This window comes from Eleutherodactylus coqui, chromosome 10 (genome assembly GCF_035609145.1).
Source record: "Eleutherodactylus coqui strain aEleCoq1 chromosome 10, aEleCoq1.hap1, whole genome shotgun sequence".
NCBI lineage: Eukaryota > Metazoa > Chordata > Amphibia > Anura > Eleutherodactylidae > Eleutherodactylus > Eleutherodactylus coqui.
This window is the reverse complement of record NC_089846.1, coordinates 60039647-60059713: the sequence shown is the minus strand read 5'-3', so window position 1 is coordinate 60059713 and position 20067 is coordinate 60039647. Positions and strand designations below refer to the sequence as shown.

Sequence of the window (20067 nt, the reverse complement as noted above, 5' to 3'; positions counted from 1 at the left end):
AGGGGAGGGGCGATAGCCCACAATGCTGTACAGAAGCAATGAGAACTCCAATCCTGTGCCACCTCCGTCAGGAGCTGCAAACGTGGGCAAAGCAATGGAGAATCCATGTGCCACACAGAATTCATTCCGTCAAGGTGTCGCATAGCTCAATTGATACCGCAAGGGGAAAGCCATCTGCACTCTGCCCCCTACCCAAGTCAGTCAGTGTCTTTGTGCCAGACAGGTCAAACATTGCGATGGGAACTTAGTGGGCACCAACAGCATAGGTGGGTCCTAGGCAACCCAAGACATGAACAATTAATAAATCTGAGCGGCCAAACATGGCAGACTTGCAACGCACCCACGACATTTTTCTCGGCCCACAGCTTCAGCAATTGTAGGCAGGAAGCGGACTTTTACTGCACCCAGGACATAGGCCTCTGCACAAACCCTCAGCAATCGTGGGACTAGAGCAGACCCCAATGCTAGCGTAGCTGTGAACGTCTCATTAGCGCTGTATTGCTCCTGTAGTTTGTCCCAATGCAGTGCCCCGGATAGTACAGCTAACGTCATATAAAATACAGGTGGGCTTTGGCCCACACTACATGCCCTAGTCAGACTGGGGGTTTTAAATTAATAGTCACAGGCAGGTACAACTCCCCCATGGGAAGTCTGTGTGGAGTGGACCCACAGCATAGGTGGGTCCCAGGAAGCCACCGGCGGTACATAAATCCCATTGCAGTCCCCCGGATAGCTGAGGTAACGTCAGATAAAGTACAGGTGGGCTTCGGCCCACACTGCATGCCCCAGTCAGACTGGGGGTTTTTAGAAATAGTCACAGGCCGGTACAACTCCCTTATGTGAAGTCCGTGTGGACCCACAGCACGGGTGGCTCCCTGGAATCCACCGGCGGTACATAAATAAATCCCATTGCAGTGCCCTGGACAGCAGAGCTAACATCAGATTAAATACAGGTGAGCTTCGGCCCACACTGCATGCCCCAGTCAGACTGGGGTTTTTTATAAGTACACACAGGCAGGTAAAACTCCCTAATGTGAAGTCCGTGTGGACCCACAGCACGGGTGGCTCCCAGGAACCCACCGGCGGTACATAAATAAATCCCATTGCAGTGCCCTGCATAGCTGAGCTAACGTCAGATTAAATACAAGTGGGCTTCGGCCCACACTACATTTTCTTATTGTGTCGTTTAAGGTGAAATTCTTGGACTGCCGCCAGACGGACCACTGCGAAAGCATTTGCCAATAATGTTTTCATTGTTGGAGGAGGAGGGGGATGTTTTTGAGGCAGTACGTGTCCTGTGCACGTGTCCATGGTTATATGCACATCCCAGTAACCGCTTTGCTGAAAAATTGTCGCGCCTGGGGAGCTAGTAGCGTGGCCTCCCCGCCATCATGTCTTTGGGAAGCCTCCCGCTTCCACAACCCTGTAACATAGCAGTAGCAGCAGTATAGGCAGAGCGCAGAATTAGTAACATTTCAGTGGTAAGAGTATGGACAGACCCCAGTAACATTTCCGTAGCAGCAAGATAGGGAGAGCCCAGTATTAGTAACATTTCAGTTGCATCAGTAGAGACAGACCCCAGTAGCATTTCATTAGCAACAGTAGGGACAGACCCCAGTAACATTTCATTGGCAGCAGTAGGGACAGACCCCAGTAACATTTCATTGGCAGCAGTAGGGACAGGCCCCAGTAATATTTCATTGGCAGCAGTAGGGACAGGCCCCAGTAACATTTCATTTGCAGTAGTATAGGCAGACCCCAGTAACATTTCATTTGCAGTAGTATAGGCAGACCCCAGTAACATTTCATTTGCAGCTGTATAGACAGACCCCTGTAACATTTCAGTAGTATAAGTATAGACAGACCCCTGTAACATTTCATTGGCAGCAGTCGGGACAGGCCCCAGTAACATTTCATTGGCAGCAGTATAGACAGACCCCAGTAACATTTCAGTTGCAGCTGTATTTTCAGACCCCTGTAACATTTCAGTAGTATAAGTATAGACAGACCCCAGTAACAGTTCATTTGCAGCTGTATAAACAGACCCCTGTAACATTTCAGTAGTATAAGTATAGACAGACCCCAGTAACATTTCATTGGCAGCAGTAGGCACAGGCCCCAGTAACATTTCATTTGCAGCAAGATACACAGACCCCAGTAACATTTTATTGGCAGCTGTATAGACAGACCCCTGTAACATTTCAGTAGTATAAGTATAGACAGACCCCAGTAACAGTTCAGTACTAACAGTAGGGAGAGACCCCAGTAACATTTCATTGGCAGCAGTAGGGACAGACCCCAGTAACATTTCATTTGCAGCAGTATAGACAGACCCCTGTAACATTTCAGTAGTATAAGTATAGACAGACCCCAGTAACAGTTCAGTACTAACAGTAACATAGTAACACAGTAACATAGTATGTAAGGCTGAATGAAGACATTGTCCATCTAGTCCAGCCTGTCTATCCTACTTTGTTGATCCAGAGGAAGGCAAAAAACCCCAAGGCCAGAAACCAATTAGCCCTTTTGGGGAAAAAATTCCTTCCCGACTCCCTAATGGCAATCAGACTGTTCCCTGGATCAACCCCTAATAGTTCCTACCTGCCTATATACCCGGATTGACACTTCACCTAATATTTATATCCTGTAATATCCTTCTTCTCCAGAAAGACATCAAGTCCCCTTTTAAACGCCTCTGTGGATTTTGCCATCACCACTTCCTCCGGTAGAGAGTTCCATAGTCTCACTGCTCTTACAGTAAAGAATCCCCTTCTATGTTGGTGATGAAACCTACTTTCCTCTAATCGTAGCGGATGTCCTCTTGTTACCGTCGTGGTCCTGGGTGTAAACAGATCGCGGGAGAGATCCATGTGTTGTCCCCTCATGTACTTATACATAGTTATTTGGTCCCCTCTTAACCTTCTTTTTTCTAGAGTAAATAGACCCAATTTGGATAGCCTCTCTGGGTATTCCAGTCCCGTCATTCCATGTATTAGTTTAGTTGCCCTTCTTTGAACCCCCTCCAATACCGCAACATCCCTCCTGAGCACCGGTGTCCAGAATTGTACGCAGTATTCCATGTGAGGCCTGACAAGTGTCTTATATAATGGAAGGATGATGTTCTCGTCCTTCGCCCCTATACCTCTTTTAATGCACCCCAAGACTTTATTTGCCTTTGCAGCAGCTGACTGGCATTGGTTACTCCAGTTTAGTCTATTATCCACTAATACCCCCAGATCCTTTTCCATATCACTTTTCCCTAGTGGTACCCCAATAAGTGAATATTGGTGACATCCGTTTCTCCTGCCCATGTGCATAGTCTTACATTTTTCAACATTGAACTTCATTTGCCATTTTTCTGCCCAAGCCCCCAGCTTGTCCAGGTCCGTTTGCAGCCGCACATTGTCCTCCGTTGTATTAATTATATTGTATAATTTTGTGTCATCTGCAAATATTGATATTTTGCTGTGCATCCCCTCTACCAGGTCATTGATAAATATGTTGAACAGAGTGGGGCCCAAAACTGAACCCTGTGGCACCCCACTAGCGACTACGGTCCAATCAGAGTACACACCATTTATTACCACCCTCTGCTTTCTATCTCTGAGCCAATTTTTTACCCAATTACACACGTTTTCGCCCAGTCCGAGCTGCCTCATTTCGTATATTAGCCTATTATGTGGCACGGTGTCAAAGGCTTTAGAGAAGTCCAGATATACAAGATCAATAGATTCTCCCAGGTCCAGCTTAGAGCTTACTTCATCGTAGAAACTGATCAGATTTGTCTGACATGAGCGACCCTTCATGAATCCATGCTGGTGAGGAGTTATTCCCTTGTTTTCCTTGAGGTACTCATCGATGGCGTCTCTCAGAATCCCCTCGAAAATTTTTCCCGTTACTGAAGTGAGACTTACTGGCCTGTAGTTTCCAGGCTCCCTTTTGCTCCCTTTTTTGTAAATTGGAACCACGTTGGCAATGCGCCAATCCAATGGTACTACACCGGTCATGATAGTGTCTAGAAATATTAGGTATAGCGGCCTAGCTATCTCGTCACTTAGTTCCCTTAGTATCCTTGGGTGTAAACCTTCTGGGCCCGGCGATTTATCAATTTTAGTTTTCTTTAGACGCTTCCGCACTTCCTCCTGCGTTAGGTATGAGATGTTTTGTGAGGGGTTCGTTTTATTCCCCTGTATCTCGTGTGGCATTTCCTTTTCTTTTGTGAATACACTTGAGAAGAAACTGTTTAGTAGATTTGCTTTCCCTTCGTCATCATCAATGATTTCTCCTGCATTGTTTTTTAACGGACCATCGCTCTGCCTGCAAATCCTTTTGCTGTTAATGTAGTTGAAAAATAGCTTCGGGTTGTTTTTGCTCTCTTTGGCGATCCGTCTTTCTGCTTCCTCCTTGGCAGTTTTGATCGTATCTTTGCATATTTTGTTTTTTTCCCTGTATGATTTTAGCGCTTCTTCACTGCCTTCTTGCTTTAGTAGTTTGAACGCTTTCTTTTTTTCGTTTATTGCCCCTCTTACCGTCTTGTCGAGCCACATTGGTTTCCTTTTAGTTGAGTTCCTTTTATTTTTAAAGGGAATGAACTGCTCACATGAGGCGATTAGGATCCTTTTGAACTTTTCCCATTTTTCCTCCGTACTGATATTTTTGAGGATGTTGTCCCAATTAATGTTACCGATAGTAGTTCTAAGCTCATCAAATTTTGCTTTACTAAAGTTTAGTTTCTTTGTCACTCCCTGATACGGCTTCCTATAGATTGACAGCTGGAAGTTGATTATATTGTGGTCACTGTTCCCCAGGTGCCCCTCAACCTGTACCCCCTTTATTCGGTCCGGTTTGTTAGTACTAGGTCCAGAATGGCCCTCCCTCTAGTTGGTTCCTGCACAAGTTGGTTCAGGTAATTGTCTTTAATTACTCTCAAGAATTTGTCACCCCTGTGAGATTTGCAGGTTTCCTTCTCCCATGTTATATCTGGATAATTAAAGTCCCCCATGATAATTACTTCATTGCGGTTTGACACCTCTTCTATCTGCCTTAGTAGTAAGTTTTCAGTTTCTTCTGTTGCTTTTGGTGGTCTATAGAAGACCCCTATCAGGATTTTGTTATTTTTTCCTCCCTGTATTTCAACCCACAGAGATTCCACCTGTTCGTCTCCTACCCCTATATCCTCCCATAGCCTCGGCTTCAAGTTCGATTTGACGTGCAGACATACCCCTCCCCCTTTCTGGTTCCTTCGGTCTCTTCTGAAGAGATTGTACCCCTGCAAATTCACCGCCCAATCGCACTTATCGTCAAGCCATGTTTCCGTTATTCCGACTATATCATAGTTATCATCAGTCATTCTCGCTTCAAGCTCACCCACTTTACCAATCAGACTCCTTGCATTCGTGGTCATACAATTTATATCATTTTTTTTGTTTTTTAAATTTGTTTTGTTTCTATTCGTACTTATGTCTGATCTATCAATTCTAACTGTACTAACCCCACCCCCTGTTCGACCCCCATTCCCTTTGCTTGGACCCGAATCTATAGTTACACTGGCTACCCCACTATTTCTCATTTTACCCTCCCCCCCCAGTCCCTAGTTTAAACACTCCTCCAGCCTTCTAGCCATCTTATCCCCCAGCACAGCTGCACCGTCCCCATTAAGATGCAGCCCGTCCCTACGGTAGAGCCTGTAGGGAGAGACCCCAGTAACATTTCATTGGCAGCTGTACAGACAGACCCCTGTAACATTTCAGTAGTATAAGTATAGACAGACCTCAGTAACAGTTCAGTACTAACAGTAGGGAGAGACCCTAGTAACATTTCATTGGCAGCAGTAGGGACAGACCCCAGTAACATTTCAGTAGCAACAGTATAGACAGATCCCTGTAACATTTACGTAGAAGCAGTATAGGGAGAGCCCAGTATTAGTAACACTTCAGTAGTAGCAGTATAGACAGGCCCCAGTAACATTTTCGTAGAAGCAGTATGGGCAAAGCAGCAGATAAACATTTCCATTGCAGCAGTATAGGGAGAGCACAGTATTTTTAACATTTCAGTAGTAGCAGTAAAGACAGGCCCCAATAACATTTACGTAGAAGCAGTATAGGCAAAGCAGCAGATTAACATTTCCGTTCCAGCAATATAGGGAGAGCATAGTATTTTTAACATTTCAGTAGTAGCAGTACAGACAGGCCCCAGTAACCTTTACGTAGAAGCAGTATAGGCAAAGCAGCAGATTAACATTTCCGTTCCAGAAGTATAGGGAGAGCACAGTATTTTTAGCATTTCAGTAGTAGCAGTACGGACAGGCCCCAGTAACATTTACGTAGAAGAAGCATAGGCAAAGCAGCAGATTAACATTTCCGTTCCAGAAGTATAGGGAGAGCACAGTATTTTTAACATTTCAGTTGTAGCAGTATAGACAGACCCCAGTAACATTTCAGTAGTGTAAGTATAGACAGACCCCAGTAAAAGTTCAGTAGTAACAGTAGGGACAGACCCCAGTAACATTTCATTTGCACCTGTATAGACAGACCCCAGTAACATTTCATTGGCAGCTGTATAGACAGACCCCTGTAACATTTCAGTAGTATAAGTATAGACAGACCCCAGTAACATTTCATTTGGCAGCAGTAGGGACAGACCCCAGTAACATTTTAGTAGCAACAGTGTAGACAGACCCCAGTTACATTTACGTAGAAGCAGTATAGCGAGAGCCCAGTATTAGTAAAATTTCAGTAGTAGCAGTATACACACCAAGGTAACATTTCCGTTGCAGAAGTATCGGCAGACCGAAGTTACATTTCTGTTGCTGAAGTATAGTCACACCCCAGACACATTGCTGTACCATGAGTGCAGGCGAAGTCCATAAAAATTACTTGGATTACATTGTAGGCGAGGGCCCCAAAAATTGGTGTACCGACAGTACAAATGTACCCCAGAAAAACTGCCCATGCACAACCCAGAGGGCAGGTGAAACCCATTTATCGCTTAGCTTACTGTGGCTTAATTTGTAACTAGGCCTGGAGGCAGCCCAGTTAAAATAAAAGTTGGTTCAGGTGGAAGTTTCAATGCTTTACTGAGAATTGAAACGTATAAATATTGTTTACAAAAGTTATATGAGCCTTTTGGGCCACAGAAAAATTGCCCGTTCGGGGTGCATATTAACACTTTCTGCCGCAGTTCTCCGGCGCGGCCGATTCAGCCAATCAGCTGGCTGGAATCGGCACCACGTGATTCAGCGGCGTGCCCGCGCATTGCCGTGCACGATGAGCTGTGCCCGCGCGTCACGTGGGCTGTGACGTCACCAAGCCTTGCATTTGCCCGCGGATTTTGACCACCATTCATGTACAGAGGAAGCAAGCTGATGGTTGGAGCCTTTTCCCCAATTTACAAGATGGGAGAGTAAGATTTGTGCGCTACGTGTGGTGAGTACCCACCTGAGATTTGTGCGCTGTGCGCTACGTGTGGAGACGCGATCACCTGAGATTAATGCGCCGTGCGCTACGTGTGGAGACGCGGCCACCTGAGATTAATGCGCCGTGCGCTACGTGTGGAGACGCGCTCACCTGAGATTAATGCGCCGAGCGCTACGTGTGGAGACGCGCTCACCTGAGATTAATGCGCCGTGCGCTACGTGTGGAGACGCGCTCACCTGAGATTAATGCGCCGTGCGCTACGTGTGGAGACGCGCTCACCTGAGATTAATGCGCCGTGCGCTACGTGTGGAGACGCGCTCACCTGAGATTAATGCGCCGTGCGCTACGTGCGGAGACGCGCTCACCTGAGATTAATGCGCCGTGCGCTACGTGTGGAGACGCGCTCACCTGAGATTAATGCGCCGAGCGCTACGTGTGGAGACGCGCTCACCTGAGATTAATGCGCCGTGCGCTACGTGTGGAGACGCGCTCACCTGAGATTAATGCGCCGTGCGCTACGTGTGGAGACGCGCTCACCTTAGATTAATGCGCCGTGCGCTACGTGTGGAGACGCGATCACCTGATATTAATGCGCCGTGCGCTACGTGTGGAGATGCGCTCACCTGAAAATTAATGCGCAGTGCGCTACGTGTGGAGACGCGCTCACCTGAGATTAATGCGCCGTGCGCTACGTGTGGAGACGCGCTCACCTGAGATTAATGCGCCGTGCGCTACGTGTGGAGACGCGCTCACCTGAGATTAATGCGCCGTGCGCTACGTGTGGAGACGCGATCACCTGAGATCAATGCGCCGTGCGCTACGTGTGGAGACGCGATCACCTGAGATTAATGTGCCGTGCGCTACGTGTGGAGACGCGCGCACCTGAGATTAATGCGCCGTGCGCTACGTGTGGAGACGCGGTCACCTGAGATTAATGCGCCATGCGCTACGTGTGGAGACGCGGTCACCCAAGATTAATGCGCCGTGCGCTACGTGCGGAGACGCGCTCACCTGAGATTAATGCGCCGTGCGCTACGTGTGGAGACGCGCTCACCTGAGATTAATGCGCCGTGCGCTACGTGTGGAGACGCGCTCACCTGAGATTAATGCGCCGTGCGCTACGTGTGGAGACGCGCTCACCTGAGATTAATGCGCCGTGCGCTACGTGTGGAGACGCGCTCACCTTAGATTAATGCGCCGTGCGCTACGTGTGGAGACGCGATCACCTGATATTAATGCGCCGTGCGCTACGTGTGGAGATGCGCTCACCTGAAAATTAATGCGCAGTGCGCTACGTGTGGAGACGCGCTCACCTGAGATTAATGCGCCGTGCGCTACGTGTGGAGACGCGCTCACCTGAGATTAATGCGCCGTGCGCTACGTGTGGAGACGCGCTCACCTGAGATTAATGCGCCGTGCGCTACGTGTGGAGACGCGATCACCTGAGATCAATGCGCCGTGCGCTACGTGTGGAGACGCGATCACCTGAGATTAATGTGCCGTGCGCTACGTGTGGAGACGCGCGCACCTGAGATTAATGCGCCGTGCGCTACGTGTGGAGACGCGGTCACCTGAGATTAATGCGCCATGCGCTACGTGTGGAGACGCGCTCACCTGAGAATAATGCGCCGTGCGCTACGTGTGGAGACGCGCTCACCTGAGATTAATGCGCCGTGCGCTACGTGTGGAGACGCGCGCACCTGAGATTAATGCGCCGTGCGCTACGTGTGGAGACGCGGTCACCTGAGATTAATGTGTCGTGCGCTACGTGTGGAGACGCGCTCACCTGAGAATAATGCGCCGTGCGCTACGTGTGGAGACGCGCTCACCTGAGATTAATGCGCCGTGCGCTACGTGTGGAGACGCGATCACCTGAGATTAATGCGCAGTGCACTACGTGTGGAGACGCGATCACCTGAGATCAATGCGCCGTGCGCTACGTATGGAGACGCGATCACCTGAGATTAATGCGCCATGCGCTACGTGTGGAGACGCGCTCACCTGAGATTTGTGCGCCGTGCGCTACGTGTGGAGACACGATCACCTGAGATTAATGCGCCGTGCGCTACGTGTGGAGACGCGATCACCTGAGATCAATGCGCCGTGCGCTACGTGTGGAGACGCGCTCACCTGAAAATTAATGCGCAGTGCGCTACGTGTGGAGACGTGCTCACCTGAGATTAATGCGCCGTGCGCTACGTGTGGAGACGCGCTCCCCTGAGATTAATGCGCCGTGCGCTACGTGTGGAGACGCGATCACCTGAGATTAATGCGCCGTGCGCTACGTGTGGAGACGCGATCACCTGAGATTAATGTGCCGTGTGCTACGTGTGGAGACGCGCGCACCTGAGATTAATGCGCCGTGCGCTACGTGTGGAGACGCGGTCACCTGAGATTAATGCGCCGTGCGCTACGTGTGGAGACGCGCTCACCTGAGATTAATGCGCCGTGCGCTACGTGTGGAGACGCGCTCACCTGAGATTAATGCGCCGTGCGCTACGTGTGGAGACGCGCTCACCTGAGATTAATGCGCCGTGCGCTACGTGTGGAGACGCGCTCACCTGAGATTAATGCGCCGTGCGCTACGTGTGGAGACGCGATCACCTGAGATTAATGCGCAGTGCACTACGTGTGGAGACGCGATCACCTGAGATTAATGCGCCGTGCGCTACGTGTGGAGACGCGGTCACCTGAGATTTGTGCGCCGTGCGCTACGTGTGGAGACGCGATCACCTGAGATTAATGCGCCGTCCGCTACGTGTGGAGACGCGCTCACCTGAGATTAATGCGCCGTCCGCTACGTGTGGAGACGCGGTCACCTGAGATTAATGCGCCGTGCGCTACGTGTGGAGACGCGCTCACCTGAGATTAATGCGCCGTGCGCTACGTGTGGAGACGCGCTCACCTGAGATTAATGCGCCGTGCGCTACGTGTGGAGACGCGCTCACCTGAGATTAATGCGCCGTGCGCTACGTGTGGAGACGCGCTCACCTGAGATTAATGCGCCGTGCGCTACGTGTGGAGACGCGATCACCTGAGATTAATGCGCAGTGCACTACGTGTGGAGACGCGATCACCTGAGATTAATGCGCCGTGCGCTACGTGTGGAGACGCGGTCACCTGAGATTTGTGCGCCGTGCGCTACGTGTGGAGACGCGATCACCTGAGATTAATGCTCCGTCCGCTACGTGTGGAGACGCGCTCACCTGAGATTAATGCGCCGTCCGCTACGTGTGGAGACGCGATCACCTGAGATTAATGCGCCGTGCGCTACGTGTGGAGACGCGATCACCTGAGATCAATGCGCCGTGCGCTACGTGTGGAGACACGATCACCTGAGATCAATGCGCCGTGCGCTACGTGTGGAGACGCGATCACCTGAGATCAATGCGCCGTGCGCTACGTGTGGAGACGCGATCACCTGAGATTAATGCGCCGTGCGCTACATGTGGAGACGCGATCACCTAAGATCAATGCGCCGTGCGCTACGTGTGGAGACGCGATCACCTGAGATTAATGCGCTGTGCGCTACGTGTGGTGAGTACCCACCTGAGATTTGCGCGACGCCATCTGACGCGACCTGACTTTTTTTGCAGATTTGTGCGCTACGTGTGGAGACGCCACCCGAGATTTGTGCGCTACGTGTGGTGAGTACGTCACCTGAGATTTGCGCTACGCCACCTGTCTTTTTTTGCAGATTTGTGCGCTCGGGTGGAGACGCGCCACCCGAGATTTGTGCGCCTTATTGCAAAATTACGTGTGGAGAGGATCCTGACGTTTGGACGCGTTTCGAGAAGAATTTCGCTTCGCTCGGACACCATCTGACATCACTCAGCGAGGTAAGCTGCTGCATCTGCCCAAATTTTCATTGCGTGCATCTGCTCATATGCGCATATTTGGCGCATATTTGCAGGTTTTCGCTTGCATCTGCTGACATGCGCATATTTGGCGCATATTTGCAGGTTTTCGCTTGCATCTGCTGATATGCGCATACTTGGCGCATATTTGCAGGTTTTCGCTTGCATCTGCTGATATGCGCATACTTCGCACATATTTGCAGGTTTTCGCTTTCATCTGCTGATATGCGCATACTTGGCGCATATTTGCAGGTTTTCGCTTGCATCTGCTGATATGCGCATACTTGGCACATATTTGCAGGTTTTCGCTTGCATCTGCTGATATGCGCATATTTGGCGCATATTTGCCGGTTTTCTCCTGCATCACCTGATATGTGCATATTTGCAGGTTTTTGCTTGCATGTGGTGATATGCTCTCCGTTTTCCACAGGACGACTCGTGTGGAGAGGAACCTGAAATTTGGCTGCGTTTTGTACAACGTACGGAACCGGAGATTGGCGTTTTAGGTGCTGATCTCACATTTGCCCCCCGCCTTTTGGAGAGGACGACTCTTCTGGAGAGGAATTTCGCTTCGCTAGGACACCACCTGACGTCACTTGGCGAGGTAAGCTGCTGCATCTGCCAAATTTTTCATTGCTTGCATCTGCTCATGTGTACATGCATGCATGTATGCGTACATGCATGTGTGCGTCCATGTATGTGTACATGCATGCATGTATGCGTACATGCATGTGTGCATGCATGTATGTATACATGTATGCATGTATGTGTTTATGCATGCATGTATGCATGTATGTGTATACATGCATGTATGCATGCATGTATACATGCGTGTATACGGGTATGCATGCGTGTATGCATGCGTGTATGCATGCATGTATGTATACACTACCGTTCAAAAGTTTGGGGTCACATTGAAATGTCCTTATTTTTGAAGGAAAACCACTGTACTTTTCAATGAAGATAACTTTAAACTAGTCCTAACTTTAAACAAATGCACTCTATACATTGCTAATGTGGTTAATGACTATTCTAGCTGCAAATGTCTGTTTTTTTGTGCAATATCTACAAAGGTGAATAGAGGCCCATTTCCAGCAGCTATCACTCCAGTGTTCTAATGGTACAATGTGTTTGCTCATTGGCTCAGAAGGCTAATTGATGATTAGAAAACCCTTGTGCAATCATGTTCACACATCTGAAAACAGTCTAGCTCGTTACAGAAGCTACAAAACTGACCTTCCTGTGAGCAGATTGAGTTTCTGGAGCATCACATTTGTGGGGTCAATTAAACGCTCAAAATGGCCAGAAAAAGAGAACTGTCATCTGAAACTCGACAGTCTATTCTTGTTCTTAGAAATGAAGGCTATTCCATGCGAGAAATTGCTAAGAAATTGAAGATTTCCTACAATGGTGTGTACTACTCCCTTCAGAGGACAGCACAAACAGGCTCTAACCAGAGTAGAAAAAGAAGTGGGAGGCCGCGTTGCACAACTAAGCAAGAAGATAAGCACATTAGAGTCTCTAGTTTGAGAAACAGACGTCTCACAGGTACCCAACTGGCATCTTCATTAAATAGTACCCGCAAAACACCAGTGTCAACATCTACAGTGAAGAGGCGGCTGCGGGATTTTGGGCTTCAGGGCAGAGTGGCAAAGAAAAGCCATATCTGAGACTGGCCAATAAAAGAAAAAGATTAAGATGGGCAAAAGAACACAGACATTGGACAGAGGAAGACTGGAAAAAAGTGTTGTGGACGGATGAATCCAAGTTTGAGGTGTTTGGATCACAAAGAAGAACGTTTGTGAGACGCAGAACAAATGAAAAGATGCTGGAAGAATGCCTGACGCCATCTGTTAAGCATGGTGGAGGTAATGTGATGGTCTGGGGTTGCTTTGGTGCTGGTAAGGTGGGAGATTTGTACAGGGTAAAAGGGATTCTGAATAAGGAAGGCTATTACCCCATTTTGCAACGCCATTCCATACCCAGTGGACAGCGCTTGATTGGAACCAATTTCATCCTACAACAGGACAATGACCCTAAACACACCTCCAAATTGTGCAAGAACTATTTACAGCAGAAGCAGGCAGCTGGTATTCTATCGGTAATGGAGTGGCCAGCGCAGTCACCAGATCTGAACCCCATTGAGCTGTTGTGGGAGCAGCTTGACCGTATGGTACGCCAGAAGTGCCCATCCAACCAATCCAACTTGTGGGAGATGCTTCTAGAAGCGTGGGGTGCAATTTCACAAGCTTACCTCAACAAATTAACAGCTAGAATGTCAAAGGTGTGCAATGCTGTAATTGCTGCAAAAGGAGGATTCTTTGACGAAAGCAAGTTTGATGTAAAAACAATGTTATTTCAAATACAAATCATTATTTCTAACCTTGTCAATGTCTTGACTCTATTTTCTATTCATTTCACAACGCATGGTGGTGAATAAGTGTGACTTTTCATGGAAAACACAAAATTGTTTGGGTGACCCCAAACTTTTGAACGGTAGTGTACATGCATGCATGTATGTATGTATGCATGTATGTATACATGTGTGCGTGTATACATGCGTGCATGTATGCATGCATGTATACATGCGTGCATGTATGTGCGTATGCATGCATGTATGTATGTATAATTCTTCTGACCTGGTTGGGGGAGTAGTGGTCATTGTAAGTGGGTTGAGCGGATCTAGGAATCAGTAATACTGGTGGGATGTGACTGTTAACCTGCTGATTTCTCGTCATTTCCTGCAGATCTGACGTCCTTGAGAACGGGAAGGCTGGCAGACAGTGAAGAGACCCTCGTCGTTCAGCAATCTTTAAACCCTTCTTTTTATGAACTGTTTTTTCCCAGTGACTCTCTTTTTTTTAATACGCTTTTTAAAAAAAATAATTATGACGGAGGATCCTGAAAAACTGTGCAATATTTTACTGCAATGCAGTAAACAGAAAAGACCCATAAACACAGCAGCCTTTTGTCTATATCACGGAATGAACCTTGGTGTAACATCCACACTAGCAATAAATTAGAAAATCTGAATTGGGTGGAGTCTGTCTGGTTTTCACTATACGTTGCAGTTGGTGGTGTGCCCTGTCCTGCTCCTGATGCAGTTGGCGGTGTGCCCTGTCCTGCTCCTGATGCAGTTGGCGGTGTGCCCTGTCCTGCTCCTGATGCAGTTGGCGGTGTGCCCTGTCCTGCTCCTGATGCAGTTGGCGGTGTGCCCTGTCCTGCTCCTGATGCAGTTGGTGGTGTGCCCTGTCCTGCTCCTGATGCAGTTGGTGGTGTGCCCTGTTTTGCTCCTGATGCAGTTGGCGGTGTCTGTTATGTGGCATGTGTATGACTCCTGTTCTGTGGTGTGGCTCCTCGGATCTGCTACGGCCCAGTTCTTAAGATCGCTGGGCCGCCCTCTTACTCGGCTGATGTCCCCGCTTAGGTAGGGCCACTGTCATTCCCCCTGTAGCACAGGCTTGGTTGCCTGGATACTGTGTGACTCTCCTGTGTTCCCTGTGTGCGTGTATACTACTAGACTACCACTCCTTTAGTCACGATCGTGTGGGCCCTCTGCTTTATCTGCTCACACGATTGTAACAGTCTGTTCAGAAAGCCACTGACTACTCCTTTCTTTTTGGGCCCAGTGGTGCATACAGACATAACATTAGGGCCACAATGTGTATACTTGTGAACACGAGACAAAATAGGGGTATCCATTTCGGAGGTTCAATCCTCCTTTTGATGTGCAATATAGAAAAAAAAAGGTCTTGAAAAGGACATGTTTTCTAAAAATTAAATATTATTTGGTCTCCTAAATTGCATTAATTCCTAAAAATAAATGTGGGGTCAAAATACTCCTGACCCTCTCAGAGAATACATTAAGGGGTGCAGTTTTTAAAATGTGGTAATTTGTAAGGGTATCTATCATTATGACTAAGGATGAGCGAGTATACTCGGTAAGGCACTACTCGTTCGAGTAATGTGCCTTAAACGAGTATCTCCCTGCTCGTCCTTAAAGATTCGGGGACCGCCGCGGGGGAGAGCGGGGAGGAACGGAGGGGAGATCTCTCTCTATCTCCCCTGCGACTCACCTGTCAGCCGCAGCGGTCCCCGAATCTTTATGGACGAGCAGGGAGATACTCGTCTAAAGCACATTACTCGAACGAGTAGTGCCTTAGCGAGTGTACTCGCTCATCCTTAATTATGACACCTAGCAGCCTTTGCAAACTTGGATTGGTGTAGGAAAACTAAGTGTTCCTCTAAATTCTGAAAAGAAATGTTAAATTTGTACGTCTCCTAAATGGAAAAAATAAATTTACAAAAGTTTTAAACCGTGCATCCAGAATAAAGTGAACAGATGGAAATCTATATGTTCGCAAAGATTTGTACAGTATGTTTGCACTTATTTTATATATGACATTTGACAATGTGAAAAAATGAAAATTCAAAATTGTGCAAAGTAGCAATTTTAATAAATATACACAACTTTTAACAGTCCTTTTTTACTACCTAACAGAAGTACAACAAGGGGAAGAAAAAAATGTCAAGTCACTTGGATATGCAAAACCTTTACGGACTTATGATATGTCAAGTGACACATGTAAAGTTCCAAATTTTCGGTCTGTCACTAAGGCGCAAACAGGCTTGTTCTCTAAGGGGATAAATAGCTTAGTGTATAAACTTTGAACCGACTAACGAGGGACAGTGAGCAGCATCACATGCAACCTGACAATCTTCATCGTACTGCTCCATCAGATCCTGATGATGTACTTCCATAGCAGGTGATGGGCCATTTCCAGCTTTTAAGCGTCCTCCGGAGCCAACATCTGGGAACTTCTGGCTCTCTGGTGATTCAACTCTGTGGTTGCGAGCACCGGAAACGGTTACCACAGTGCAAGATTCTGACCAAAACGTATCTGCTGACCTAGAAGGAGGAAGGAAAAAAAAATTAACCCTGCCTGCAATTGGCTTCATTCCGTGGGTTTTCATAGTTATTGCACTGTCCCTGCTTTTCTTCACTCCTACTTTAATAGATAAAGACATCCTATTTGGACAATTGGTATGTTTCTCCGAAGGTTTGTTCAGTTAGTGCAAATTAGGTGTAGTATTGTGATGGAACCTGTACGTTTGCTAAAAAAAAGTAATTAAATACTCAAATCTAATGTAATGTCTTTTTCGGCCAATAAGACGAATTTAACACAGCAAGTGTGTGTGTGTGAGAGAGAGGGGGTGGCTGAGTAAGTGGGTGAGCATACAAGCATGTATACATACATGCATGTACGCATACAGGCATGCATGCATGCATGTACGCATGTACGCATACAGGCACGCACGTAGGCATACAGGCACGCACGTACGCATACACACACGCACGCATGTACGCATACATGCATGTACGCATACAGACATGCATGCATGTACGAATACATGTACGCATGCATGCATGTACGCATACAGGCACGCATGCATATACGCATACATGCACGCACGCATACAGGCACGCATGCATGTACGCATACAGGCACGCATGCATGTACGCATACAGGCACGCATGCATGTACGCATACATGCACGCATGCATGTACGCATACATGCATGTACGCATACAGGCACGCATGCATGTACGCGTACAGGCATGCATGTACGCATACAGGCACGCACGCATGTACGCATACAGGCACGCACACATGTACACATACAGGCATGCATGTACATATGAGCAGATGCAAGCATTGAAAAATTTGGCAGATGCAGCAGCTTACCTCGCCAAGTGACGTCAGGTGGTGTCCTAGCGAAGCGAAATTCCTCTCCAGAAGAGTCGTCCTCTCCAAAAGGCGGGGGGCAAATGTGAGATCAGCACCTAAAACGCCAATCTCCGGTTCCGTACGTTGTACAAAACGCAGCCAAATGTCAGGTTCCTCTCCACACGAGTCGTCCTGTGGAAAACGGAGAGCATATCACCACATGCAAGCAAAAACCTGCAAATATGCACATATCAGGTGATGCAGGAGAAAACCGGCAAATATGCGCCAAATATGCGCATACCAGCAGATGCAAGCGAAAACCTGCAAATATGCGCCAAGTATGTGCATATCAGCAGATGCAAGCGAAAACCTGCAAATATGCGCCAAATATGCGCATGTCAGCAGATGCAAGCGAAAACCTGCAAATATGCGCCAAATATGCGCATATGAGCAGATGCACGCGATGAAAATTTGGGCAGATGCAGCTGCTTACCTCGCTGAGTGATGTCAGATGGTGTCCGAGCGAAGCGAAATTTTTCTCGAAACGCGTCCAAACGTCAGGATCCTCTCCACACGTAATTTTGCAATAAGGCGCACAAATCTCGGGTGGCGCGTCTCCACCCGAGCGCACAAATCTGCAAAAAAAAGACAGGTTGCGTCAGGTGGCGTCGTGCAAATCTCAGGTGACGTACTCACCACACGTAGCGCACAAATCTCGGGTGGCGTCTCCACACGTAGCGCACAAATCTCGGGTGGCGTCTCCACACGTAGCGCACAAATCTGCAAAAAAAGTCAGGTCGCGTCAGATGGCGTCGCGCAAATCTCAGGTGGGTACTCACCACACGTAGCACACAGCGCATTAATCTCAGGTGATCGCGTCTCCACACGTAGCGCACGGCGCATTAATCTCAGGTAATCGCGTCTCCACACGTAGCGCACGGCGCATTAATCTCAGGTGATCGCGTCTCCACACGTAGCGCACGGCGCATTAATCTCAGGTGATCGCGTCTCCACACGTAGCACACAGCGCATTAATCTCAGGTGATCGCGTCTCCACACGTAGCGCACGGCGCATTAATCTCAGGTGACCGCGTCTCCACACGTAGCGCACGGCGCATTAATCTCAGGTGATCGCGTCTCCACACGTAGCGCACGGCGCATTAATCTCAGGTGATCGCGTCTCCACATGTAGCGCACAAATCTTACTCTCCCATCTTGTAAATTGGGGAAAAGGCTCCAACCATCAGCTTGCTTCCTCTGTAGATGAATGGTGGTCAAAATCCGCGGGCAAATGCAAGGCTCGGTGACGTCACAGCCCACGTGACGCGCGGGCACAGCTGATCGTGCACGGCAATGCGCAGGCACGCCGCTGAGTCACGTGGTGCCGATTCCAGCCAGCTGATTGGCTGAATCGGCCGCGCCGGAGAACTGCAGCAGAAAGTGTTAATATGCGTTCGGGGTGATTACGTGAGGTTTCAGGAGGAGGAGCAGGAGGAGGAGGACGAGTATCATACACAGATTGACAAAGGTAAAGGTCCCCATTTTTTACGGTGATAGAGAACAATGCTTGCATCCGCGGTTGCAGCAAAAATAAGCTTTAGGTACCGCTGCTGTCCACTGGTGGAGAAGAGAAGTCTGGGGAAATGCAGGCTTTGTTCATCTTTATGAGTTTAAGCCTGTCGGCACTGGCAGTTGACAGGTGGGTACGCTTATCCGTGATGATTCCCCCAGCTGCACTAAACACCCTCTCTGACAAGACGCTAGTGGCAGGGCAAGCAAGCACCTCCAGGGCATATAGCGTGAGTTCGTGCCACGTGTCCAGCTTTGACACAGAGTAGTTGTACGGAGCTGAGGCGTCACGGAGGATGGTCGTACGATCGGCTATGTACTCCCTCACCATCCTTTTACAGTGCTCCCTCTGACTCAGCCTTGGCTCGGGAGTGGTGACACAGTCTTGCTGGGGAGCCATAAAGCTGACAAAGGCCTTGGAGAGTGTTCCCCTGCCTGCTTGAACATGCTGCCTGATCTCCGCGCCTCCCCTGCTACCTGGCCCTCGGAACTGCGCCTTCTGCCACTAGCGCTGTCGGATGGGAAGTTTACCATCAGTTTGTCCACCAGGGCCCTGTGGTATAGCATCACTCTCAAACCCCCTTCCTCTTCGGGAATGAGAGTGGAAAGGTTCTCCTTATACCGTGGGTCAAGCAGTGTGTACACCCAGTAATCCGTAGTGGCCAAAATGCGTCTAATGCGAGGGTCACTAGAAAGGCTAACATTAAGTCAGCCATGTGTGCCAGGGTACCGGTACGCAACACATGGCCGTCCTCACTAGGAAGATCACTTTGAGGATCCTCCTCCTCCACAGGCCATACACGCTGAATAGATGAGAGGCAAGCAGCATGGGTACCCTCAGCAGTGGGCCCAGCTGTCTCTTCCCCCTCCTCCTCCTCAGGCTCCTCCCCCTCCTCTTCCTCCTCAACGCACTGAGATATAGATATGAAGGTGCTCTGACTATCCAGCGACATACTGTCTTCCCCCGACTCCGTTTCCGAGTGCAAAGCGTCAGCCTTAATGCTTTGCAGCGAACTTCTCAACAGGCATAGCAGGGGAATGGTGACGCTAATGATTGCAGCATCGCCGCTCACCATCTGGGTAGACTCCTCAAAGTTTCCAAGGACCTGGAAGATATTAGCCATCCAGGCCCACTCCTCTGTATAGAGTTGAGGAGGCTGACTCCCACTACGCCGCCCATGTTGAAGTTGGTATTCCACTATAGCTCTACACTGCTCATACAGCCTGGCCAACATGTGCAGCATAAAGTTCCACCGTGTGGGCACGTCGCAAAGCAGTCGGTGCACTGGCAAATTCAACCGATGTTGCACGGTCCGCAGGGTGGCAGCGTCCGTGTTGGACTTGCGGAAATGTGCGCTGACCCTGCGCACCTTGCCGAGGAGGTCTGAAAAGTGTGGGTAGCCTTTCAGAAACCGCTGAATCACCAAATTAAAGACGTGGGCCAGGCATGGCACATGCGTGAGGCTGCCGAGCTGCAGAGCCGCCACCAGGTTACGG

The 20067-nt window shown here is 48.8% G+C and overlaps 2 long non-coding RNA genes across 3 annotated transcripts; one reads left to right on the top strand and one right to left on the bottom strand.

Annotated features, from left to right (window-relative positions):
* The first annotated feature begins 7352 nt into the window (after nucleotides 1–7352).
* On the top strand, nucleotides 7353–14305 carry LOC136579763 (uncharacterized). 2 transcript variants are annotated; one of them, XR_010786910.1, is made up of 3 exons: nucleotides 7353–7424; nucleotides 11113–11254; nucleotides 14020–14305. It is a non-coding gene; the product is annotated as an uncharacterized lncRNA (long non-coding RNA). The 2 variants fall into 2 exon arrangements; XR_010786909.1 differs by lacking the exon at nucleotides 7353–7424 and having other exon boundaries at nucleotides 11103–11254.
* A 2712-nt stretch (nucleotides 14306–17017) lies between these two features.
* Nucleotides 17018–17870, bottom strand: LOC136579762 (uncharacterized). The gene is made up of 3 exons (XR_010786908.1): nucleotides 17712–17870; nucleotides 17495–17636; nucleotides 17018–17193 (listed from the first exon to the last, which is right to left on the bottom strand). It is a non-coding gene; the product is annotated as an uncharacterized lncRNA (long non-coding RNA).
* Between the last annotated feature and the right edge of the window lie 2197 nt (nucleotides 17871–20067).